The 27,129-nt window shown below is 42.5% G+C and overlaps 1 protein-coding gene across 1 annotated transcript in view; it reads right to left on the reverse strand.

The window, feature by feature from the left end:
* Positions 1 to 27,129, reverse strand: part of NALF1 (NALCN channel auxiliary factor 1) — a 609,406-nt gene that overhangs the window by 254,860 nt on the left and 327,417 nt on the right. The gene's annotated exons all lie outside the window — the stretch shown is intronic.

Consider the following 27,129-nt stretch of genomic DNA (forward strand, 5'->3'; position numbering starts at 1 on the left):
CTTTCCTGAAATCATTTTGAAAAGGCTGTTTCTGCATCTTTATGCAAATATTAGTATCAGGGATAGATGTCTATAGCTGCATACACACACAACGATTTTGTTACCAACAATTTTATGAACGATTTTATGAACGATTTTCTGTCAGATTATCTGTCAGATTTTTTAAAGTGTAATGAACGATTTTTTTGAACTACAAACAATTTTTGTAACTTCCCTTAATGAAAATCATTCAGTTGGTCAGTCAGAATAAACTACAAACTACAAACGGGAACACGCATGAACGATAATCGTTCATCGTTATAACTCAGAAACTGAACAATTTTTTCAACGATTGAACAATAACAACATCGTTGTAGTTAAATCGTTCAAAAAATCGTTATGTGTGTATGCCCCTTATTGTATTAATTAAATTACTGCTCATTACCGCCTTCCCCGTAATTTCCTATGGAGACAACAATCTTTGCTTTTCAGAGCTTGGCCACGATCACTAAGGACACCATTAGATAGTTTGTAAGTCATTGTAGCCTATAAGTCGTTTTTTCACAATAGAGGGCTCTGCTGATCGCTCTCCGGCAGCCTATACTTGCACATTCACAACCCAATATAATTTACTCTTTGACAAGATGACATCTATCAATACATAAAATACATAGAACAAAGCAATACCAAGAACACCAGCCACAGTCAATGCTAACATGACATGTTGCGTCTATTTGTTATGCTGTTTTAACTCCCATCAAATGTACAGTGACAGAATATACAGAGGGTGGCTGAAAAAGAGATACACCATTTTTAAAGGTGAATTGTTCAATAGGAACCATTTCACAAGAGAAACAATGTATTCAAATGACCATATGATCTCAAGAAGGAAGCTGCGTGAAATGAACTGAGATGTAATTGCTATGTGCTGAAACAGTGACTTAATCTACATACTTCTGGAGGTCAGGAAAGAATTGTTTATTATTGTATAAATATTACTCTGAAGCAACCGAATAGCTTTATTTTGTGTTACTTTTATTTCCTCTGACGGCCACAAAGTGGTAACCTAAACTCAGGTCATGACGAAGTTGGGAATAAGTTCCCTAACAATTAAGGCATGGTTACGGTTTCAAAATTCATGGTCAAATCTTCCAAGCTTTTATTCGCCTGCACAAAGAGCCAGCGGATGGCACAATACCATGTGAGGGACTTTAAGGCAGGGCTGAGTCACTCTGGAAAAAGTCATTGCTGTTGTATTAAGGAGGAGGGGAGGTCTCGAAGAAGAGAGGTACAGTACAGTGTTATCTAACAAGACACAAAGAACCACTCCACAATGGCATCAGCTGTAACAGTCTCACAGTATTTTGATGGGAATGTATCTCATCATACACTAAATCACGCTGGTACAGATAAAACATATAGGGGTCTATTTACTAAGCAGTGTTAGGAGAAGTGAAAAGTGAAGAGTGAAAAGTGATAAGGTGCCAGCCAATCAGCTCCTAACTGTCATTTTTCAAACACAGCCTGTGAGATGGCAGTTGGGAGCTGATTGGCTGGCACCTTATCACTTTTCACTCTTCATTTTTCACTTCTCCTAACAATGCTTAGTAAATAGACCCCTAAATGTGCATGTGTGTGTGTTAATGATAAACGTGTATACTAGTTGAAGTGCACATTTTAAGCACTGACCACATTTATATCTGGTGGAGGTATATATCTATTATCTGCAGTAGTGTAAATGATATCTCTCTATATATAAAATATACCCCCGGTTAGCAGTCTGCCTGTTCATTCGGGCTTATATCTTGAACCACTGGATGGATTTTGATGGAGTTTTCACTCTTCTTTACAGCACTGGCTGAGGAAGGTGTATGAACCATTCATCTGTGACAAAAGGGAGCAGAGCAGTGACAATTTTAGTGAAGCAAAGTCACAGAATAAAATCTTGTACCGAGCTGCTGTATATAAGCTAGCCAGGGCATTGAAACAGCAAGACAGCATTTGAAACTGAGGCTTGGAATGAAGCAAGTCACAGATAAAACTTTTGTGCTGTTTGAGTGACTGACTGTTGCTGCAGGGCATAGGGCTGCACTCTGATTCGCTCTCTGAGAAAGTGAGAGCCAATCAATAATAGCAATGTTCCCTGTTGCTTAGCAGCAGCCTAGAGAGGGAAGGGAGTCAGGGAATGAACAGGGTCATGTCTGAGGCAGACAGAGTGAGAGACAGCCTCCAATGAACCCATGAAGATGCCCTGATGCAGACACAGTAGCCAGGAAGTAGCCATGGGAGGCATAGCTATCAGGAATAAAAAAACAACAACAATAACCATCGGAACACCATTGAATGATTTCTATTTGATAGTGGCAAACATTGGACCACCACCATTAAATGGTAAAAACACTACAATCGAAGCAAAAACATTGATGGTTAGTAACCATCGAATTTAGATGTCCATTCCTATGCTGAACCTGTAGACAGACTCCAGCCACCACTCCTCCACCATGAAGTGCTCCATCTCCAGCGTGATGTTCCCACTCAGCCACACACCCACACACCCTCGGTGAACAGGAGGCACCTCCCATGGAAGTCGGCGCTGTTCACAGACAGCGGCGCGACAACGAATAAGTTCAACAAGAAGCCTAGGAAATACACTGTGTACATTGTGCAAAGAGGACATTGCTTATGAATAGGCCCCATGGAGAGAAGAACATCATTTGATTCAAAAGCTCTTGGTATATGATTTAAGCCACATCCAATGAACTGAAACCATTACTACAATTACAACAAGTAACATTTTTGTACAGCATAAAATGACAAATATGTTCTCATGCAACTTGCAACTTCATTTCACAGTGATAGGAAGGAGCAGAGGTCAATTTATACCCTTCCCTCTTAAGAAAGAGCGAGAGCTTTTTCATGATTACGTACAGTACTAACTGTAAGTGAACACATTGCTAATTTTATAATTTAATAGTTAGGGGAAAGGGGAATCTGGGAAAACTTCTGCACCAGTTGCTATACTTTATTTTGACTCTTGTATAAACCCCAAATTAGAAAATTCACCAATTTAATTTATTAATACAAAAAATAGGGGGGCTGCCGAGGACACTGTTAAATCACTATTGGAAAGAGGAGAAAAAAAAGAGAATGTCCTCTTTGCTGGCGCACTATTGGATTTTATAATAATCCAATAGTTCGCCAGCAAAGAGGACATTCTTTTCTTTTTCTCCTCTTTCCAATAGTAATTTTATCATTTAGCTTAATATACTCCATGTACCCCATTCCCCAAATATATTTTTATTATTTGGTTTTGTTCAGTCATTCATTAAACTGCACAGTGCTCAGTGCAGGCACCCTCCCTCATCCCCGAACATGGTCAACGATATTGTCAGGTTGACCAGCATGTACAGGCGATGAACGATGCCGGCAACGACAGCGTGAATGCGCATCGCTGGTTGTTGCTGACATTTTACTGCCGATCAGTGCACGTTTAATGTTGTCCATTAATATCGCGTAGTGGATACGCACCTTAAGAATGTATGAGCTCTAACAATGTAACAAGTTCAAATTAACTAACATTGTTAGTCTATCTGTAAGTTCAATATCAAATGATCAATTTACAGGCCTCAAAACTCTGGAGGGCATGGAATAGTGCATAATGTATGTATGTATGTATGTTTGCTGTCTGTTGAGGTTATTTGGTTAATGTATTTTTAATTAATAATATACATTATGTCTAAAAGAAAGTAATGCTCTTTCAAATCTGTGTTTCTATATATCAAGACATAACTACATCTAGTTATCTAGTCATAAATAGACCCACAAGTCATAGTATATGATAAAACTAATCTCAAGTGACAAATAAAACAACACATTTTGCTTTGGTTATTTATTCAGCAAAAGATAAACCAAAATAAAGAATCATGTGTGAAAAGGATACCCCATGAGACGGTACTGTACTGTACTTTAAAAAACATCTGTAGAAACAACAGTTTAAGATTTTTTTGTTATATGAGTTTATCAGTCTTATATTTAAGGAAATGTGACCCACTCCTCATTACAACATTGCTTCAGCGCATTGACGTTTCAGGGCTTCTTTTTATGGTCTCAGTGGGGTTTGACATGGCGGTCTTTAAAACATGGACCATTATGGTGCCCTGAGGACCGAAATTGGGAACCACTGGTTTAGAGTATTCACAATTCTTTGCAATTATTCACTTTCATTTTGGTGTAAAAAACTAGGTACAGTAACATAGCTCTGTTTTTGACAGAGTGGGGGAAATACTCCAACACACTTTACTTTTTAATAAAGAAATACTGTGGGCCCTATTTTTTTTTTCATTACCACCTATTGCCTGTACCTCATACTCTTACCTGTATTTCCTTTTAAAAGTTGAAATAGTTTGTTTTTAACTGTTTACCATATATGGCTTTTGAAATAAATATTGGGTGGATATTATAGCCTGAGCAATCATCACATTGGTTTCCCTATTTTTCATTTGCACATTAAGGGACCCTAAACAAGACTGATAATTAAAGTTAAGATAAAGGGGAACACTGAATCTTACATTATTGCTGCATATGCACGCAAGAATATGCACACAAGGATGAAGATTTCATTTTCTGCTTGCCATAATATTGTAATCACATTGCTTTTAAAAAGGTTGGAATACATTCTGCAGTAAACAGCCAGTGAGGTAGCTGGGTAACACAGAGACACTTAAAGTAAAATGACATTTCAATATGAAAAGTGCAACACAAGATTGAATGTGAACTGATCACATGACATAATCTCTGGCTGACATCCAAATCTGAGTGATACTGGTTGGCCTGAGACCCCTGCTGATTTTATTCTCAGTTTATTTATTCTTTGGGTGGTTTTAAATGGGTAGAACAATTTTGTGGCTATTCATATTAATAAGCATGAATACACACAGTTGAAAATGAAAAATGCTCTATAATAACAACTCAAGTATTCGATTACATGTGATGCAGAGGCTGATTGTAAAAGTCTCAGTCTACTTTACCAGTTCCTTGTACTGTTACCATACTGTCATATTAAATCACAACAGTGTATAGCTTTAGGGTAAAGCATTGTCTTTGGTTATTCCATTATGTTCATTGTTAATGGAGCATTTTTTCCTCCTGCATTTATTTTCTGACAAAAGGGTCTATCAAGGTCCTTCCTGATAGGTTTTTATATATTGTATTGTTCTTCCTTATGACACATTGAAAAATGTAGTACTGGCTGCAGTGACAAAGGACAAACTGCTACATTTTTGGGAATAAGAGAGGTCAATGTGTAAAGAAATATTTCTCTAGGATCTTTTCATTTTTGTTTCTGCAGTAAATCATTTTATTCAGCATGTGTAGCAACAGTGTTACATTGCTTGTTGCAATCGCGCTGTACTTTTATACCAAAGTGACACTTTATCTTCTAGTCACTTAAATTATTATCTTTTGTTATTGTTTTTTGTAACAGCAGTTGTGAAGTTTAGTACTAGATCTGTGTGTGCACATTTACAAATGACTGAGTGGCTCTTCATATTAAGGAGTCTATGTACTAAGCAGTGATAAGAGACAGAGTGAAAAGTGATAAGAAAGTGATAAGGTGCCAGCCAATCAGCTCCCAACTGTAATTTTTCAAACACAGCCTGTGAGATGACAGTTGGGAGCTGATTGGCTGGCACCTTATCAATTAGTTATCACTTTTCACTGTCTCTTATCACTGCTTAATACATAGACCCCCATATCCCAGATATGATTGTGGAAAAGCTAGAGGCAAAACACGTACAGTTATGTAAACCTTTGTTGTAATACACATGCAAACAGACACAAACTGCACACACACTACTTCTGCATAACAAAAAGCAGCAATTACACTAATACCAGGGTACTAATATGCAGTGCAATCAATGTGTGATATCATATCCTAGGGTTGTTATGCAATATGATCTCACAATGAACAAAATAAACAAATTATTATTATATTTTAATTGCCATTGTAACCTAGTTTGTTATTGAGATATAAATTCCAGTCTTACTATACTGTCAGTTTTCAAACTGTATTTGGATAGTCGCCGAAATGTACATACAGAGTGTTCAACATATTTCAATATGTCCCAGGGACACTTTGCTGCTCAGTCAGCAAATCCACGCAGGCTACACATCACACTGTCTCAGCAGATCTTGAGGCACTACAATCCAGATAACATCCGGTTTACTGAACTTGATATCATCCAACAGTTTTGTATTGTAAATATATATATATTTTTAAATATTAACTTAGCAAAGAGGAACATAGTAAGAATGGTGCCTACAATCCATGCAGAAAAGGGGAAATGCTACCACAGTTCAATACTGAGAATACTGAATAGTTGGTCAATACTGGGGAACATGAACATTTCCAGAGAAAAATTCTGAAAACCTTTTAAGGAGCTGTGTCACCTACTGTAACACTATAAGACAAAGAGACTAGCCAGCCTAATTGTCATTCTTTCTACAGAGTAGGGAATTCACTTTACCCATTGAAGTGCTCTGAATTACCATCAAGTATACAATTGTTATGGTTATGGACATGTTCTTCTCTGTTTAAGGCTCTGTGATTAGTGAGCACTGTAGAATACTTATCATCAATACGGTTACTAAAATAGAGTCGCTCATAAAAACTTCTTATCCGAGCTTAAGATTAAATTGTCTCATTATTCGCCATTCAGTCCACAGACTACCTTCCATAACAAGCGGGTGCATGTGACTGTATGCTTTATACTGCACAATAACATTTCCACCAAAATTCTGTATATAGCTAGTAGAAATTTTCTGCTCATTAGAGCAACCTTGCGGTTTTAAAGGGTTAAATGAATACATAAACAAGTTCATTTTTTATGCTTATCCAACTAATGTATTGTCATCTCAAAATACTGTAGTTAAAAGAAGTCCTGTTCTGTACACATGCAGACTGGGCATTAGACGCATATTGGCACCACCCACACCTATGGCAGATTTGCAGGACTATATGCAGAAATGTAAAAGATGTAAGTAAATACCTTGTATATAAATACATGGAAGTACTGTACATTAGAACTCACTAATATCTTGGGGATGATGCAAAGTGAGTACTACACCAGCTGGCATAGTGTATCTTGTGTGAATTGGCATCCATGTAGATTACATGATTCTGCCAGTGATACCTGCCCGCATCTGGAGGGGTGGAATGAGCAGGATGGAGGCCTTTTAATACAGTCCAACTACAGTAATTGCGAACACATGCAGATTGGGAAAAAGAAGCATAATCACCTGGTAAAGCCATGGGAGCGGGACCTTGGGGGCATGGTGTACTTTGCCCCCTCTCTCAGGCCAGAGCACACTGCTGCACTGTGCAGTGTTATAGGTGTACTCTGAGTTGCCTCTGTAACCGTACTGCAGCCACTGGGCACTAGGACCCAGCAGCTCTCCATGGAGGCATGACTTCTGACATGCGCCTTCTACGCATGGGCAGCACCCTGTCGCGTCTTCCTTTCCGGCCGGCATATACGGATGTGCCCCTGAGTAGTCACACATGTGTAAGAGCCCAAAGAGACCCCAATATCCACCCTGCCATCACTGCTTACTATGGGGCCTATTCATCAACACTAAAGTAACGGTTTTTAGGAAATTTTTCCTTAATTACCATTTTTTAGTGCTCATGAAGACACTTAACGCAGGAGATATCACTGATATCTCCTGGTTAAGTCCGTCTGTGTTAATTTCCACAAATCCCATACTTTAGTATGGGGATGTAGAAATTAGGCTATTCATCAAATGCCGAAAATTAACTATTTTCTGAATTTGATGGTGTTGCTCTACGCCAAGTTTAGATGGCAAATAGCCCCTGTAAGGCTACACAAACTGCCGCTTACATGGCAGCTTGTGTAGCAGCGGTACAGTATATACTAGGGGTGAGCGGGTTCGGATTTCTGAAATCCGAACCCCCCCGAGCCCCCCCGATCCGAGGCAGATCCGAGTCAGGCTCGACTTTTCCCGCCTGACTCGGATCTGAAATCGAGGCAAAATGTCATCATCCCGCCTTCCGAGTCTCTCGGGTTTTGGATCCTATATAAGGTACCTGCGTCTACGCCATTTTCTCACTCGGCTGTGGACAGTGAAGAGGGAGGGTGGGAGTTAGGGCTGGCTGGGCTGTGTAGTGTAGTGTAGTGCAGAGTAGTGTTGTGCTGTGCTGTGCTGCACTGTGCTGCTGTTGTCCACTACTTCAAAGTCCATAGGGGCTGGCTGGACTGTGTTGTGCAGTCAGTTCTCCATAGGGGCTGTGTCCACTCCAAAGTCCTGTGCAGTGTCCCAGTCCTAAAGGGGTGCTGTAGTGTTGTCCAGGGGGTGCTCTGTCCATCAGGGGTGCTCCCCCAAGTGCTAAAAAAATAATATTTTTTGTGTGTTTGTGAATTGTGTGCCCAGTAGCCGCACGTGCATCAACAAAGTAGTGCCAAGCGTGCGCCTGTGTCATAAGTAAAGGGCCGGCTGGCTTGACCGTTAAAGGGTGCTGTAACCCCCAAAGGACACTCCAGTCCAAACCAAAAAAAAAATTATTTTCTGTGTTTGTGAATTGTGTGCGCAGTAGCCGCACGTGCATCAACAAAGTAGTGCCAAGCGTGCGCCTGTGTCATAAGTAAAGGGCCGGCTGGCTTGACCGTTAAAGGGTGCTGTAACCCCCAAAGTACACTCCAGTCCAAACCAAAAAAAAAATTATTTTCTGTGTTTGTGAATTGTGTGCGCAGTAGCCGCACGTGCGTCAACAAAGTAGTGCCAAGCGTGCGCCTGTGTCATAAGTAAAGGGCCGGCTGGCTTGACCGTTAAAGGGTGCTGTAACCCCCAAAGTACACTCCAGTCCAAACCAAAAAAATATATATTTTCTGTGTTTGTGAATTGTGTGCGCAGTAGCCGCACGTGCATCAACAAAGTAGTGCCAAGCGTGCGCCTGTGTCATAAGTAAAGGGCCGGCTGGCTTGACCGTTAAAGGGTGCTGTAACCCCCAAAGTACACTCCAGTCCAAACCAAAAAAAAAATTATTTTCTGTGTTTGTGAATTGTGTGCGCAGTAGCCGCACGTGCATCAACAAAGTAGTGCCAAGCGTGCGCCTGTGTCATAAGTAAAGGGCCGGCTGGCTTGACCGTTAAAGGGTGCTGTAACCCCCAAAGTACACTCCAGTCCAAACCAAAAAAATATATATTTTCTGTGTTTGTGAATTGTGTGCGCAGTAGCCGCACGTGCATCAACAAAGTAGTGCCAAGCATGCGCCTGTGTCATAAGTAAAGGGCCGGCTGGCTTGACCGTTAAAGGGTGCTGTAACCCCCAAAGTACACTCCAGTCCAAACCAAAAAAATATATATTTTCTGTGTTTGTGAATTGTGTGCGCAGTAGCCGCACGTGCATCAACAAAGTAGTGCCAAGCATGCGCCTGTGTCATAAGTAAAGGGCCGGCTGGCTTGACCGTTAAAGGGTGCTGTAACCCCCAAAGTACACTCCAGTCCAAACCAAAAAAATATATTTTCTGTGTTTGTGAATTGTGTGCGCAGTAGCCGCACGTGCATCAACAAAGTAGTGCCAAGCGTGCGCCTGTGTCATAAGTAAAGGGCCAGCTGGCTTGACCGTTAAAGGGTGCTGTAACCCCCAAAGTACACTCCAGTCCAAACCAAAAAAAAATATATTTTCTGTGTTTGTGAATTGTGTGCGCAGTAGCCGCACGTGCATCAACAAAGTAGTGCCAAGCGTGCGCCTGTGTCATAAGTAAAGGGCCGGCTGGCTTGACCGTTAAAGGGTGCTGTAACCCCCAAAGTACACTCCAGTCCAAACCAAAAAAATGATTTTCTGTGTTTGTGAATTGTGTGCGCAGTAGCCGCACGTGCATCAACAAAGTAGTGCCAAGCGTGCGCCTGTGTCATAAGTAAAGGGCCGGCTGGCTTGACCGTTAAAGGGTGCTGTAACCCCCAAAGTACACTCCAGTCCAAACCAAAAAAATATATATTTTCTGTGTTTGTGAATTGTGTGCGCAGTAGCCGCACGTGCATCAACAAAGTAGTGCCAAGCGTGCGCCTGTGTCATAAATAAAGGACCGGCTGGCTTGACCATTAAAATGGTGCTGTAACCCCCAAAGTACACTCCAGTCCAAACCAAAAAAATATATATTTTCTGTGTTTGTGAATTGTGTGCGCAGTAGCCGCACGTGCATCAACAAACTAGTGCCAAGCGTGCGCCTGTGTCATAAGTAAAGGGCCGGCTGGCTTGACCGTTAAAGGGTGCTGTAACCCCCAAAGTACACTCCAGTCCAAACCAAAAAAAAAAATTATTTTCTGTGTTTGTGAATTGTGTGCGCAGTAGCCGCACGTGTATCAACAAAGGAGCAACACCAAGCGTGCGCCTGTGTCCCATAAGTAAAGAGCCAGCTGGCTCATTTCTTAAAGGCTGGTGTAACCCACAAAGTGCACTACTCTCCAGCAAAAATAAAGAAATATTTTCTGTGTTTAGCCGCACGTATATATCAAATCGATATAACATAAATGGAGGACCAAACTTTCTCCGATAAAAATAAAATAGAGAAAGATCAAGAACCACTTCCTCCTAGTGCTGAAGCTGCTGCCACTAGTCATGACATAGACGATAACATGCCATCAACGTCGTCTGCCAAAGCCGATGCCCAATGTCATAATAGAGGGTACATACAATCCCAAATGACAAAGTTCAGGAAAATGACCTTGAAAAAAACATTTAAATCAGCTGAAGAGAAACGTAAACTTGCCAATATGCCATTTACGACACGGAGTGGCAAGGAACGGCTAAGGTCGATCCCTAGTATGTTCATGACTAGTGGTTCAGCTTCACATGACGATGGAAGCCCTCCTCCCACTAAAAAAATCAAAAGAGTTAAGCTGGCAAAAGCACAGCGAAGAACTGTGCTTTCTAAGAAGATATCTCAAATCCCCAAGGAGAGTCCAAGTGTGGTGGTGGTTGCGATGCCTGACCTTCCCAGCACTGGACGGGAAGAGGTGGCTCTTTCCACCATTTGCACACCCCTGCAAGTGCTGAAAGGAGCACCCACAGTCCACTTGCTGATATGCAAATTGAAGATGTCACTGTTGAAGTACAACAGGATGAGGATACTGGTGTAGCTGGCACTGAGGAGGAAGTTGGCGAGGAGGATTCTGATGGTGATGTGGTTTGTTTAAATCAGGCTCCGGGGGAGACAGTTGTTGTCCGTGGGATGAAAAAGCCCATCACGGTCATGCCTGGGCAGAAGACCAAACATTCCACCTCTTTGGTCTGGCAATATTTCTATCCAAATCCGGACAACAACTGTCTTGCCATATGTACCTTATGTAAAGGTGGCATAAGTAGGGGTAGGGACGTTAACCACCTAGGAACATACTCCCTTATACGGCACCTGCAGCGCGTTCATAATAAGTTACTGTCAAGTTCAGAAACTTTGGCTAAGACCGTAAGCAATCCAGGGACACCTAAATCCTGTTGTCCTGTTGTATCCAAGCGCCTGCAAACCACACCGTCAACTCCCTCCTCGTCAATTTCCTCCTTAGTCAGGATCAGAAGTAGTCCTGCAGGCCATGTCACTGGCATGACTGACTCTCCTATCCCGGATTCCTCCGGAGGATCCTGCATTGCTACGCCTCCTGCTGCCGCTGCTGCTGTTGCTGCTGCTGGGAGTCGTTCATCATCCCAGAGAGGAAGTAGGAACACCACTACTTTTACTAAACAACTGACCCTCCAACAGTCCTTAGCGAGGAGGATGAAGTACGACAGCAGTCATCCTGAAGCAAAACGTATAACTGAGGCCTTGACTGCTATGTTGGTGTTAGACGTGCGTCCGGTATCCGCCATTAGTGCAGTGGGATTTAGACAATTGCTGGAGGTAGTGTGTCCCCGGTTCCAAATCCCGTCTAGATTCCACTTCACTAGGCAGGCGATACCGAGACTGTACAGAAACGTCAGAAAAAGTGTCCTCAGTGTCCTGAAAAATGCCGTTGTACCCAATGTCCACTTAACCACGGACATGTGGACAAGTGGAACAGGGCAGACTAAGGACTATATGACTGTGACAGCCCACTGGGTAGATGTATCACCTTACGCAGCAACAGGAGCAGCGTCACCAGTCGCAGCATCTCAGAAACGCCAGCTCGTTCCAAGGCAGGCTACGCTGTGTATCACCAGTTTCAGTAAGAGGCACACCGCCGACAACCTCTTAGAGAAACTGAGGGAAATCATCGCCCAGTGGCTTACCCCACTTAGACTCTCCTGGGGATTTGTGATATCTGACAACGCCACCAATATTGTGCGGGCATTACATCTGGGCAAATTCCAGCACGTCCCATGTTTTGCTCACACAATAAACTTGGTGGTGCAGAATTTTCTGAAAAGCGACAGGGGCGTGCAGGAGACGCTTTGGGTGGCCCGAAAAATTTCAGGCCACTTTCGCCATTCAGCGACTGCGTGCCGAAGACTGGAGCGCCAGCAAAGACTCTTTAACCTGCCCCGCCATCACCTGAAGCAAGAGGTTGTGACGCGGTGGAACTCAACCCTCTATATGCTTCAGAGGATGGAGGAGCAGCAAAAGGCCATTCAAGCCTATACATCCACCTATGACATAGGCAAAGGAGGGGGTATGCACCTGACTCAAGCGCAGTGGAGAATGATTTCCGTGTTGTGCAAGGTTCACCAGCCCTTCGAACTTGCCACACGTGAAGTCAGTTCAGACACTGCCAGCTTGAGTCAGGTCATTCCCCTCATCAGGCTTTTGCAGAAGCAGCTGGAGAAAGTGAAGGAGGAGCTAAGACGGAGCGATTCCGCTCGGCATGTGGGACTTGTGGATGAAGCCCTTCATTCGCCTTGCCAGGATTCCAGGGTGGTCAATCTGTTGAAATCAGACCACTACATTTTGGCCACCGTGCTCGATCCTAGGTTTAAAGCCTATGTGGTGTCTCTCTTTCCGGCCAACACAAGCCTGCAGAGGTGCAAAGACCTGCTGGTGAACACACTGTCAGCTGAAGCGGAACGTGACACGTCAACAGCTCCTTCTTCATTTTCTCCCGCAACTGGGGCTGCCAGGAAAAACTTAGCTATCCTAAGCAACCCACTGGCGGTGATGCAGGGCAGGCAGGACCAAGTTTGGACATCTGGTCTGGACTGAAGGACCTGGCAACAATTTCTGACATGTCTACTGTCACTGCATATGATACTGTCACCATTGACAGAATGGTGGAGGATTACATCGGTGACAGCATCCAAGTAGGAATGTCAGACAGTCCATACCTGTACTGGCAGGAAAAAGAGGCAATTTGGAGGTCCCTGTACAAACTGGCTCTATTTTACCTGAGTTGCCCCCCCTCCAGTGTGTACTCCGAAAGAGTGTTTAGTGCAGCCGGGAACCTTGTCAGTGAAAGGCGTAGGAGGTTGCTTCCACAGAATGTGGAGAAGATGATGTTCATCAAAATGAATTATCAGCTCTTCCAGGGAGACCAGCCTCCAGAACGTACAGAGGGACCTGTGGTGGTGGATTCAAGTGGGGACGAGTTAATACTTTGTGAGGATGAGGATGTACACACTGAAGAGGGTGAGGAATCGGTGGATGAGGAGGATGAGGATGACATCTTGCCTCCGTAGAGCCAGTTTGTGCAGGGACACATTAATTGCCAGCTTGTTTTGTGGGGGCCCAAACGAACCAATCATTTCAGCCACAGTTGTGTGGCAGACCCTGGCGCTGAAATGATTGGTTTGTTAAAGTGTGCATGTCCTGTTTATACAACATAAGGGTGGGTGGGAGGGCCCAAGGACAATTCCATCTTGCACCTCTTTTTTTTCTTTGCATTATGTACAGTTTGGGGCCTAGTTTTTCAAACTGCCATCCTGTCTGCCACTGCAGTATCACGCCTAGATGGGTCACGTGTTTGTGCCGCCCACTCGTGTCGCTTAGCATAGTCATCCAGCCACCTCGGTGCAACCTTTTGGACATAAAAACACTATTGAGAAGTGTGAGGTGTTCAGAATAGACTGGAAATGAGTGGAAATTAAGGTTATTGAGGTTAATAATAGCATAGGAGCAGAAAAACCTACAAATTCTGTGATTTTAGCTGTTTTTATGCTTTTTTTAAAAAAAATACAGATCCAAAACACAAAACCCAGAACCCAAAACACGGAAGGGTGGTTTTGGCAAAACCAATCCAGATCCAAAACACGAAGAAAGATCCAGATCCAAAACCAAAACACAAAACACAAAAAGTGGCCGGTGCACACCCCTAGTATATACTTATCTGCTGGTCTTTCTCCGGCTCCGTCTGTGTGTTCACCCCTCTGTCTGCTGCTGCTATCGGAAGCGTCTCCCCTCTGCTCCCTGGTGAACTTGTAAGTGCTTCTTCTATTAACTGTTTATTTACTATAAACAGTAAATTGAAGAAGAACTTATAAGTGTCACCGTGGAGCAGAGGGGAGACGCTTCCGATAGCAGCAGCAGACAGAGGGGTGAACACACAGACGGAGCCGGAGAAAGACCAGCAGGTAAGTATATACTAGGGGTGTGCACCGGCCACTTTTCGTGTTTTGTGTTTTGGTTTTGGATGCAAAAATGACATAGATAGTTATGGGGAGGAGGAATGATGAATTGCTCTGGTAATTTCGGTAGAACTCCATGCGAGTTCTACCTAATTACCTCCTAAGAATTTTTAGTAATGATAAATAGGCCCCTATATCTTGTATATAAACATCCCACTGCACCTAAGCTGCATGTAGCAGATCATAGTGTATTACACTGGCACACTACAACACCCAAAAGGAGTGGGGGCAGACTCTCCTGTCTTATGTGCACTGGGCCCCCTGAAAGCTTAGTCTGGCATTGCATGCTATTTGTGGGGGCTCTGGGGCAAGTGCAAATAGGGATGATGATTATGATGGTCGCTGTTATTAACAATCTGCCTGGGTATGCCTCCACACACCACAAAATTATAGCTGCTTTCTTCATTGCTTACAACTGCACATGTGCAAGCAGCAATTACCAGCAAGGGATACACAGAGAAAAAATGGCAAAATTACCTACTGCAAGGCAAGCTCAGAAACACTAAGCTTTCCAGAGCTTGATGAAAGCTAGATCATAGTCCCCATAGACTTCTATGGGGCTGATTCAGCTTGTGGTGATGTCCACGTAGTGCCTCTGGAACAATCACAGAGTGCACTGTGCAACCATCCATCTCTGCTAATATTCATTTGCACCCTATATAGGTGTGGAAAAATATGAGCAAAGATTGCCTACAGTATTCAATAAACTGACAATAATTGAATTGGCCCCTATGAGGAATGCATTTGCAAACAAAAATCTCAAATATCTACAGTGTTACCCTCATAATACATTTGGGTGATACTTAATGCAAAAATCCCATAAAAACTGCAGTTTTTGGAGGATTTTCCACAAAAGGGGCTTGATAAATAGGCCCCTAGATATCACTGAGTTGGAAGAAATAATTCATGTTTTGATGAAGTGATTTAAATCAAATTAAAAACAGATTTAAAACTAATATTACTGTAGTTTTCATTTTGGCCATTTAGCTACTAGTTTTAAAGCAATAATTTATAAAAGTCAAAAACCTTAATGTGATTGGGTAATTTACTTAATTTAATTTAACGTAATTTAACATTTTTGATCTAACGCTGCATGTTTGGGGTATCAGATTGAACATAACCATTCTTGGCTTGTGTTATTACACCATACTTGTCTACCTCATCATGTCTATAAAACCATTCTTTCATATCATTTAATCAATTCTGCTAAGACCCCTACATATCGGCACTTGAAAACCATGTACATCATTGCTTCTATGGATAATGCATAAGCTATTAATTGTGGAAAAAAAAACTATACAATAAATGATATGTCTCTTTAAACATGTTATAAAACATGATTCTTCGGTACCTTATAATATAAAATTTTAAACTCTTATTCGTCTACTTATATCCATTAAGAAATATCAATCAATTTGCCTTTTGACTTCTACTGTAAAGGTTAAATAAAACGTTAAGTGAAATAACATCCATGTACAAGACCTCAAGAGTCAAATACCAAACAATTACTGCTGAACAAAACAACATTTAGACATGGGAGTACCTTTGTTTCATTGTTTAATACAAGCTGAACAATACATGTAAAGGTTAATGCTATAAGGGTAGAGCGAGAAAATATGTTTAGAGTAGGGGTGAACGGGTTCGGATTTCTGAAATCCGAACCCCCCCGATCCGAGTCCGATCCGAGTCAGGCTCGACTTTTCCCGCCTGACTCGGATCTGAAATCGAGGCAAAACGTCATCATCCCGCCTTCCGAGTCTCGCGGGTTTTGGATCCTATATAAGGTACCCGCGTCGGCGCCATTTTCTCACTCGGCTGTGGACAGTGAAGAGGGAGGGTGGGAGTTAGGGCTGTGTAGTGTAGTGTAGTGTAGTGTAGTGCTGCTGTTGTCCACTACTTCAAAGTCCATAGGGGCTGGCTGTGTTGTGCTGTGCTGCTGTTGTTAATAGGGGCTGTGTCCACTACTTCAAAGTCCATAGGGGCTGGCTGGACTGTGTTGTGCAGTCAGTTCTCCATAGGGGCTGTGTCCACCGCAAAGTCCTGTGCAGTGTCCCAGTCCTAAAGGAGTGCTGTAGTGTTGTCCAGGGGGTGCTCTGTCCATCAGGGGTGCTCCCCCCAAGTGCTAAAAAAATAATATATTTTCTGTGTTTGTGAATTGTGTGCGCAGTAGCCGCACGTGCATCAACAAAGTAGTGCCAACCGTGCGCCTGTGTCATAAGTAAAGGGCCGGCTGGCTTGACCGTTAAAGGGTGCTGTAACCCCCGAAAGTACACTCCAGTCCAAACCAAAAAAAAATTATTTTCTGTGTTTGTGAATTGTGTGCGCAGTAGCCGCACGTGCATCAACAAAGTAGTGCCAAGCGTGCGCCTGTGTCATAAGTAAAGGGCCAGCTGGCTTGACCGTTAAGGGTGCTGTAACCCCCGAAAGTACACTCCAGTCCAAACCAAAAAAAAAATAATTTTCTGTGTTTGTGAATTGTGTGCGCAGTAGCCGCACGTGCATCAACAAAGTAGTGCCAAGCGTGCGCCTGTGTCATAAGTAAAGGGCCTGCTGGCTTGTCCATTAAGGGTGCTGTAACCCCCGAAAGTACACTCCAGTCCAAACCAAAAAAAAAAATTATTTTCTGTGTTTGTGAATTGTGTGCGCAGTAGCCGCACGTGCATCAACAAAGTAGTGCCAAGCGTGCGCCTGTGTCATAAGTAAAGGACCGGCTGGCTTGACCGTTAAGGGTGGTGTAACCCCCGAAAGTACACTCCAGTCCAAACCTAAAAAAAAATTATTTTCTGTGATTGTGAATTGTGTGCGCAGTAGCCGCACGTGCATCAACAAAGTAGTGCCAAGCGTGCGCCTGTGTCATAAGTAAAGGGCCGGCTGGCTTGACCGTTAAAGGGTTAAAGGGTGCTGTAACCCCCGAAAGTACACTCCAGTCCAAACCAAAAAAAAATTATTTTCTGTGTTTGTGAATTGTGTGCGCAGTAGCCGCACGTGCATCAACAAAGTAGTGCCAAGCGTGCGCCTGTGTCATAAGTAAAGGGCCGGCTGGCTTGACCGTTAAGGGTGCTGTAACCCCCGAAAGTACACTCCAGTCCAAACCTAAAAAAAAAATATTTTCTGTGTTTGTGAATTGTGTGCACAGTAGCCGCACGTGCATCAACAAAGTAGTGCCAAGCGTGCGCCTGTGTCATAAGTAAAGGGCCGGCTGGCTTGACCGTTAAGGGTGCTGTAACCCCCGAAAGTACACTCCAGTCCAAACCGAAAAATAAAATTATTTTCTGTGTTTGTGAATTGTGTGCACTGTGGCTGCACGTGCATCAACAAAGGAGCAGCGCCAAGCGTGCGCCTGTGTCCCATAAGTAAAGAGCCGGCTGGCTCATTTCTTAAAGGGTGGTGTAACCCACAAAGTGCACTACTCTCCAGCAAAAATAAAATAATATTTTCTGTGTTTGTGTGCGCTTTAGCCGCACGTATATATATCAATATAACATAAATGGAGGACCAAACTTTCTCCGATAAAAATAAAATAGGGAAAGATCAAGAACCTCTTCCTCCTAGTGCTGTTGCTGCTGCTGGGAGTTGTTCATCATCCCAGAGAGGAAGTAGGAACATCACTACTTTTACTAAACAATTGACCCTCCAACAGTCCCTAGCGATGAGGATGAAGTACGACAGCAGTCATCCTGAAGCAAAACGTATAACTGAGGCCTTGACTGCTATGTTGGTGTTAGACGTGCGTCCGGTATCCGACATTAGTGCAGTGGGATTTAGACAATTGATGGAGGTAGTGTGTCCTCGGTTCCAAATCCCGTCTAGATTCCACCTGCATCCTCAAAGCAGCAGCGACAAGCGTGCGTCTGTCTGTTAAAGGGTGGTGTAACTCTCAAAGTGTTCCAAAAAATAAAAAACTATTTTTTTAATGTGTTTGTGACTTGTGTGCGATGTAGCCACACTTGCATCCTCAAAGCAGCAGCGACAAGCGTGCGTCTGTCTGTTAAAGGGTGGTGACACCCTCAAAGTGTGCTACACAAACAATTAAAATATTGTTCTTTTTTTTTTGGTCTTTGTGAAATGTGTGGGCTGTAGCCGCACCTGCATCCTTAAAGCAGCAGCGACAAGCGTGCGTCTGTCTGTTAAAGGGAGGTGACACCCTCAAAGTGTGCTACACAAACAATAAAAATATTCTTCTTTTTTCTGTCTTTGTGAATTGTGTGGGCTGTAGCCGCACTTGCATCCTCAAAGCAGCAGCGACAAGCGTGCGTCTGTCTGTTAAAGGGTGGTGACACCCTCAAAGTGTGCTACACAAACAATAAAAATATTCTTCTTCTTTCTGTCTTTGTGAATTGTGTGGGCTGTAGCCGCACTTGCATCCTCAAAGCAGCAGCGACAAGCGTGCGTCTGTCTGTTAAAGGGTGGTGTAACCCACAAAGTGCTCCAAAAAATAAAAAACTATTTTTTTAATGTGTTTGTGACTTGTGTGCGATGTAGCCGCACGTGCATCAACATAGTAGCAGCACCAAGCGTGCGCCTGTGTCATAAGTCAAGGGCTGGTTTGGACATCTGGTCCGGACTGAAGGACGTGCCAACAATTTCTGACAAGTCTACTGTCACTGCATATGATACTGTCCTCAAAGCAGCAGCGACAAGCGTGCGTCTGTCTGTTAAAGGGTGGTGACACCCTCAAAGTGTGCTACACAAACAATAAAAATATTCTTCTTTTTTTTCTGTCTTTGTGAATTGTGTGGGCTGTAGCCGCACTTGCATCCTCGAAGCAGCAGCGACAAGCGTGCGTCTGTCTGTTAAAGGGTGGTGTAACTCTCAAAGTGCTCCAAAAAATAAAAAAATATTTTTTTAATGTGTTTGTGACTTGTGTGCGATGTAGCCGCACTTGCATCCTCAAAGCAGCAGCGACAAGCATGCGTCTGTCTGTTAAAGGGTGGTGTAACCCTCAAAGGGCGCTCCACAAACAATAAAAATATTCTTCTTTTTTTTTCTGTCTTTGTGAATTGTGTGGGCTGTAGCCGCACTTGCATCCTCAAAGCAGCAGCGACAAGCGTGCGTCTGTCTGTTAAAGGATTACATCGGTGACAGCATCCAAGTAGGCATGTCAGACAGTCCGTACCTGTACTGGCAGGAAAAAGAAGCAATTTGGAGGTCCCTGTACAAACTGGCTCTATTTTACCTGAGTTGCCCCCCCTCCAGTGTGTACTCCGAAAGAGTGTTTAGTGCAGCCAGGAACCTTGTCAGCGAAAGGCATAGGAGGTTGCTTCCACAAAATGTGGAGAAGATGATGTTCATAAAATGAATTATCAACTCTTCCAGGGAGACCAGCCTCCGGAACGTACAGAGGGACCTGTGGTTGTGGATTCCAGCGGGGACGAATTAATACTCTGTGAGAATGAGGATGTACACACTGAAGAGGGTGAGGAATCGGTGGATGAGGAGGATGAGGATGACATCTTACCTCCGTAGAGCCAGTTTGTGCAGGGACAGATTAATTGCCAGCTTGTTTTGTGGGGGCCCAAACGAACCAATCATTTCAGCCACAGTTGTGTGGCAGACCCTGGCGCTGAAATGATTGGTTTGTTAAAGTGTGCATGTCCTGTTTATCCAACATAAGAGTGGGTGGGAGGGCCCAAGGACAATTCCATCTTGCACCTCTTTTTTTTCTTTGCATTATGTACAGTTTGGGGCCTAGTTTTTCAAACTGCCATCCTGTCTGCCACTGCAGTTTCACGCCTAGATGGGTCACGTGTTTGTGCCGCCCACTCGTGTCGCTTAGCATAGTCATCCAGCTACCTCGGTGCAACCTTTTGGACATAAAAACACTATTGTGAGATGTGAGGTGTTCAGAATAGACTGGAAATGAGTGGAAATTAAGGTTATTGAGGTTAATAATAGCATAGGAGCAGAAAAACCTACAAATTCTGTGATTTTAGCTGTTTTTATGCTTTTTTTCAAAAAAATACAGATCCAAAACACAAAACCCAGAACCCAAAACACGGAAGGGTGGTTTTGGCAAAACCAATCCAGATCCAAAACACGAAGAAAGATCCAGATCCAAAACCAAAACACAAAACACGAAAAGTGGCCGGTGCACACCCCTAGTTTAGAGTCATGTGGTATTTCAATGATGTCCTTGATGACATATTCTGCAGCAATGTCAAAGTGGAAAAAGTGAGCACATATCATTCTACAACAGTGTGCAAAGTTTAAAACACATATTAAATCTATAAATGCATTTTTATTTTTTTTAAACACTTCCCTGGCGACCACGCCAGACTGGGCTTTTCCTGACATTGTGGCATCTGATGTGACCAGTCAAAATAGCCCACTGGGTGAATCCCAGAATATAATCTTTTAGCAGCCCCATCCCCCAGCAATCATTGATCATTGAAAATAATCAATTCAGCAATTTATCTGGAAAAATCGACTTTTTAAGTTTTTCTTTAAAATAAAAATATATATACTTAACCACTTTTATTCTTTCAGTATTAATATGAAAGTTAATTTCAGGAATCATCTTGATTATGGCGATCCCTTATTGATCAAGAAATTGTCAATTCGGGGTCAGTTCAAGTTTATGCACAGTATACTAAGGATTGCCATTGGTTTTTCACATCAATGGCAGGCACCAATGCCACACCACTGATGGCAGCCCCAATGTTAATAAAACATTGGCTATGACCGATGGCCACGGTCTGTACATGCACAGAACTAAACCATTTTCTGGCTAAACCATCAATGGTTTCTAATAATGGCTTAAAACTAGAGACTACTAAGGCTGCGATGGCATGCCGTCCGCCTCAGTTAGCTGCCAGCCGCCAGGGAGAGAGGAGGGGGCCCATGTGCATTCCCCCGTCGGGGGACCCCTCCTCTCTCCCCGGCGGCCGGCAGCTTAAGACGCCCCTGGGTATACCATAAATATTGCTATATTTATGGACTGTATATTGTGTTAATTTTTTTTAAAATCCAATTGTGTTGGATATGTTTTAAATATATGTTCTTGACCTAATTTAATCATACAAAAACAATAATATCTGAGCATTTTTTTGAAAAAAATATTGGGCAGTTAATTGATTAAGTTTACCAAATAGACAGTTTTTAAATATAATATCCAGTACAGTGCCAGAATCGTGCAGGTAGACTAGACTGTTGAACAACTGTCACATAAAATAATTTTGCTATTACAGTAGCTTGAACATTCCCAGCTGTTCAAAACTAAATAGGCAGATATCTAACACTAGACTTGTCCTCATGAACACTCACCATGATAAACTGTTACTGTAGCTGCAATATACCCCTACCCCAGCTGTACATTATTGCAGGGTCACAGCAAGGGGGTGCAACTGATGCCACCACCCAGGACACAACAGGGCAGAGGGGGCAACATAGTCACTACCCCAAAGCAGGGGCAGCTCAAGAGAAGAGTGGGCTTTTGTGCATTCTCCGTGTGGGCTCCACCCTCTCTTGTCAGCACAGTTGCCCAGTAGACTCTGGCACTGCGCAAGTCTGTAGACACCAGATGTACTATGGGATAAAATTTGTTGCCCATTTCTGGATTTACCAGCTGTGAAAATGGATGAGCATGCTATCCAAGCTAATATGGTATCTTACAGAAAATGTCAGTTTCTTTCTTCAGTCATATTATACAGATGATCTCACATCAGTATATGAAAAACTTTGAAAACTGAAAAAAAAAAAATGTTCAAACTTGTCAGCTTCTATAAAGCACTTTGCAACTATTGCTCTGCAGGTAGGCACTTTGTAAGAACAGGATCGGTATGATTTAGCACCATAATGTCCGGCGGTTCAAATCTCAACGCCAGAAGACCGGCACCAGTGAAGTTCCCGACTGCATTAAAGGTAAGGATTAACTAACCTAACCCCCCCTTAACCCTAACCCTCCCTTAGGGGTGCCTAACCCTAACCTCACCCCCAAGTGCCTAACCCTAACCCTTCTCTAAGTGCCTAAACCAGCCCCCCTTCCCCGCTGCCTAACCCTAACCTCTCCCTGGGGGTGCCTAACCCTAACCCCCCCCTTCCCCTAGCCTAACCCTTACCCTCCCAGGGGGTTGCCTAACCCTAAGTCCCCCCCAGGAACCCCTAACCTAACCCACCCCCCACGGCTGTACGAGCCCGGCGCCCGGCTTACCTTCGACATAGGCATAGGTAAACTGACAGGCGTTAGGATCTCGACGCCTGTCATTAGACCCTTGCTGGGATTAGACAGTCGGGATGCCGACGGTCGGTATTTAGACCGTCGGCACCCAACTGCATACCATAAAAACAAAGTTCTGTCTTTCCTTGGACATTTGTCATCTTAAATCTTCAGCTCACAAGTATGTAAACTGGCTTATTTTGCAGTAGAACTCACTATAAAAGCTTGTAAAATAAAATTGTATATCATTATCTACACAGATGTGTCCTGCTACATCTTTGTTCCATACGCCATGTAGTACGCCATGCAGTGCGCCATGTACTGATTGATTTCTATGGCCAACAATACTTACTTAGTACTGTACATTACTGACATACTGTCACATGTCATTATATATACAATGTATGTATATATATATATATATATATATATACTGTATAGATGGATGGATGGATAGATAGATAGATAGATAGATAGATAGATAGATATAGAACTGGACACAGTATTCCAGATGTGGCTGTACCAATTACCTGTACTGTACAGTACATACTATACAGCATACACTGTCATTATTACTGTTCTTCTGTTTTTCTGATACTGATACCTCTCCCTATGCAACCAAGCATCTTACAGTACTTGACAAGTCAAATGGTCAGATAAACTGTTGGCGCTTCTGAGTAAGCTGCAGCCCCTTCAAATAATCTTCCCTGAAAGATCTGGATAAACACTGAAGAAACAAAAAATTGAAGGATGGCGCTACTTGCTTTATCACAAATTAATAATAAATAAGAAGGTTGGATACTTATCCGTAAATGCAGAGCTAATAATGTCCCTCTTAAGATGATTGTTCTTTTTTTCCCTTTTTTTTACCAGAGGACAGGTACACAGGAAACAAGCAGATACAGTGCCTTGCAAAAGTATTCACATCCCTTTGAATTTTTCATGTTTTGTTGCCTCACAATCTCCCAACTCCAAGACTCTCACATTCAGGCCGCCGAAGATGCTCCTGTCCACGGTCCTGGAACACAGGTCGGACGCGGACGGTAAAAGCTGGGACTCCCGTACACAGACCTGTGCGATGCTGTATAATTCCTTTTGCTTTTGTTTATAAGGTTTTCTGTGTCGCTGCTGGCTTGGGTGTGGCTGATTGGAAGCTGTGTCTTTGCTACCTGCAAAGACACAGCTTCCAATCAGCCACACCCAAGCCAGCAGCGACACAGAAAACCTTATAAACAAAAGCAAAAGGAATTATACAGCATCGCACAGGTCTGTGTACGGGAGTCCCAGCTTTTACCGTCCGCGTCCAACCTGTGTTCCAGGACCGTGGACAGGAGCGTCTTCGGCAGCCTGAATGTGAGAGTCTTGGAGTTGGGAGGTTGTGAGGCAACAAAACATGAAAAATTCAAAGGGATGTGAATACTTTTGCAAGGCACTGTATCTGCTTGTTTCCTGTGTACCTGTCCTCTGGTAAAAAAAAGGGAAAAAAAGAACAATCATCTTAAGAGGGACATTATTAGCTCTGCATTTACGGATAAGTATCCAACCTTCTTATTTATTATTAATTTGTGATAAAGCAAGTAGCGCCATCCTTCAATTTTTTGTTTCTTCAATCTTACAGTACTTGCCTTCCTCTTTGCTTCGTTGCATTGTTTTCCTGCCTGTTAACTCACTTGAAGTCATCGTGTTGTACTGTAGAAATGTGGACAAATTGCTCACAAGTACTGTCCAGTAACTGTTGTAGTTGCACAAGCCAAGATTTTTTTTCTTGTACTGTATTGCTATTCAATTCTTGTGCAGTATGCACAGTCTTTCAGTATACTTTTTGTGGTGTTATGGAGGGTTGTGGTTAAGAATTGTACAGTAGGGTTTTATTTTGTTTCCCATCATTTTGAGGGAAACTGATGAAACAGTGTTATTTTTCCACAGTCCAGAAACCACCACCACCAGCCCAACTACTGCAGGCCCAGCAGGATAGCAGGGAAGCTGGCCCAAGTGGACCTCCCCCAGCCAGTAAGTACTCTCCAATTACTCTGGCCAACACAGATATATATGTTTATAAATGACAGAACTCACACACCAAGTAATTTATTTTTAATCCTGTAATGAAGATTTATAAGAAAAAAATACAGATGTCCAAAATTATATTGTCCCTTTCCAGGCCTTGAACCTGAGGCACCCACTCTGTTAAGCACTCACCTTAACCACTCACTCACACACGCCTGCCATATCGAGACCCCCATGTGTTGTGTATGTGATGTTATGTGTGCAACTTTACAGCATGGAATGTGTACAATACAATGTTAACAGAGGGCTCAGCATGCAATGGCATTGAATAGAAGCGAGTAATGGTGGGGGATGGTGGTGAGCCATACAAAGAGCTCAGTGGGTTTAAATAGTAATGAGTGATGGTGGGGGGAGGTGGTGAAGGGACTTGGGTGACCTAACACAGAGAGGAAGGGAGGGGGAAAGTGCAGAGTACTGTATTTTAAAAGTATAGACCTGGAATGTTCTCTATTTATGAAAAACGTCCCGAGCGTCATACACATAGCTCTGTAATGTGTACAATACAATGTCTAGTGTATAGTGGAAATGACAGGTGGTGGGAAGTTGACAGCAATGTATTGATTTTGGCAGAGTTCCTTAAGAGCATTGAACTTGAATTGCTCTGTCTTTTTTTAATGTTGGTTGTGTGTCCTCTGGCCAACACAGATATGTATTTTTATAAATGACAGAACTCACGCACCAAGTGATTTATTTTTAATCCTGTAGTGAGGAATTATATATATATAAAAAAAAACAGATGTCCAAAATGACAGTGTCCCTTTCTGGGCCTAGAACCCAAGGCGCACACTCTGTAAGGTGCTCACCTTAACCACTCGCCCACACAAGCCAGCCATATCTAGACCCACACCTGTCGTGTATGCGATGTTACGTGTGCGACTCTATAGCAGGTAAAGTGTACAGTACTGTACAATGTCAATATCAGTTTATAGTCTAATGAAGCTGGATGTCATAATATGGAGATGAAGGGATGAGTAAAGTGCGGAGCAATGCATAAAGTTGAGCAGAGTACTTTAAAAGTATTGAACCTGAAATGATCTGTCTTTATGAAAAACCGCCTGTGCATCTTTAACTAGGCATCTTTACACAATGTAGCAACAATATACAGTACTGATGGCCCATAATAAGCGCAATATAATGTCTATAGCTGTTTACTGTAGTCTTGACACAAAGTGATCATTTCAAGCACGAGGAGTGACTGTTTACACTGCATGAAGGTGATTGGCCAGCCTCTCATGGATTACCATCTGCTACAATATTGTATTCAATACTGTAGTTTTCATCCGTGGAGCAATCACAACCCAGCAGTTAAACTGTGTACTGCATGGTATGTAGTCTTTTGTGGCATACAGTATGCCACGCCATAACGAGCAGTATCTGCTATAACGTGTCAGGGAAGCCAGAATGCCATGCTATGAGCAAAGATGTAGCAGGACACATCTGTAAGTGTGCATATGAATGAAAGACAAGATAGGATGGATTGCCTATTTAATCAGTAGCTTAATACAAGAATCAGACAGAAATGCATATCTTATGTGTGCTAAATGAAGTGGTTGGGCAGATAGAAGTACGAAGTGGATGTTTAACATGAATTAGACTGAATATATGTTTGTTCCTTGTAGGTGGAAGCATTTCTGAGGATAAATAATGGCATGTGTTATTTTCTAAACCACCCTTTATTATATTATCCTTTAAATTCAACCCCCTGTAAAATTACCATTAAATTATAGCCTTAGAGATTTTATGCAAATTAAGGAAAATATAATAATCTTTAGAGGTAAAGGAGGAATTTCAATATGGAAGTACCACTAGGAATGAATTGGTTAATATAATCTGACAATCATTTCAAAGTGATTATAAATAGTTTCCATTCATGTTACTTCGATGGAATGTATAATATAATATGAAATATGAGTCATCAATTTGCCTCATTACTAATCTTATTCAAAGATGTACATTATTCAAAAAGTTGTTATATTAATTGCACCTTGTTTTGATCAATTTGCAGTTTATCTATGGCGTGTTTCATCATTTAAATGTTAGTTATCATTTTGTACAAACATGTTAAACATTATGTACAATATGTGGAATACAACAGAGAACAAATACACCTTACAGCATTGTGTACGTTTAATGGAAAGTGATGGGACTGTGCAATCTGAAACCTTTCTATTACAGTCTTAGAGTAAGTTTATTTCAGAAGACATTAAAACTCATGGAGGTCCCCCCGGTAATGACTTACAACAATCGGAGCTTTTCTGACCACATGAAGTTTGAACGTTTCGCCCTAGGAATGAGATAATTATTTTCTCTGGGAATCAGATAAGCCA

This window comes from Taudactylus pleione, unplaced genomic scaffold (assembly GCF_031769625.1).
Source record: "Taudactylus pleione unplaced genomic scaffold, aTauple2 ptg000041l, whole genome shotgun sequence".
Taxonomy (NCBI): domain Eukaryota; kingdom Metazoa; phylum Chordata; class Amphibia; order Anura; family Myobatrachidae; genus Taudactylus; species Taudactylus pleione.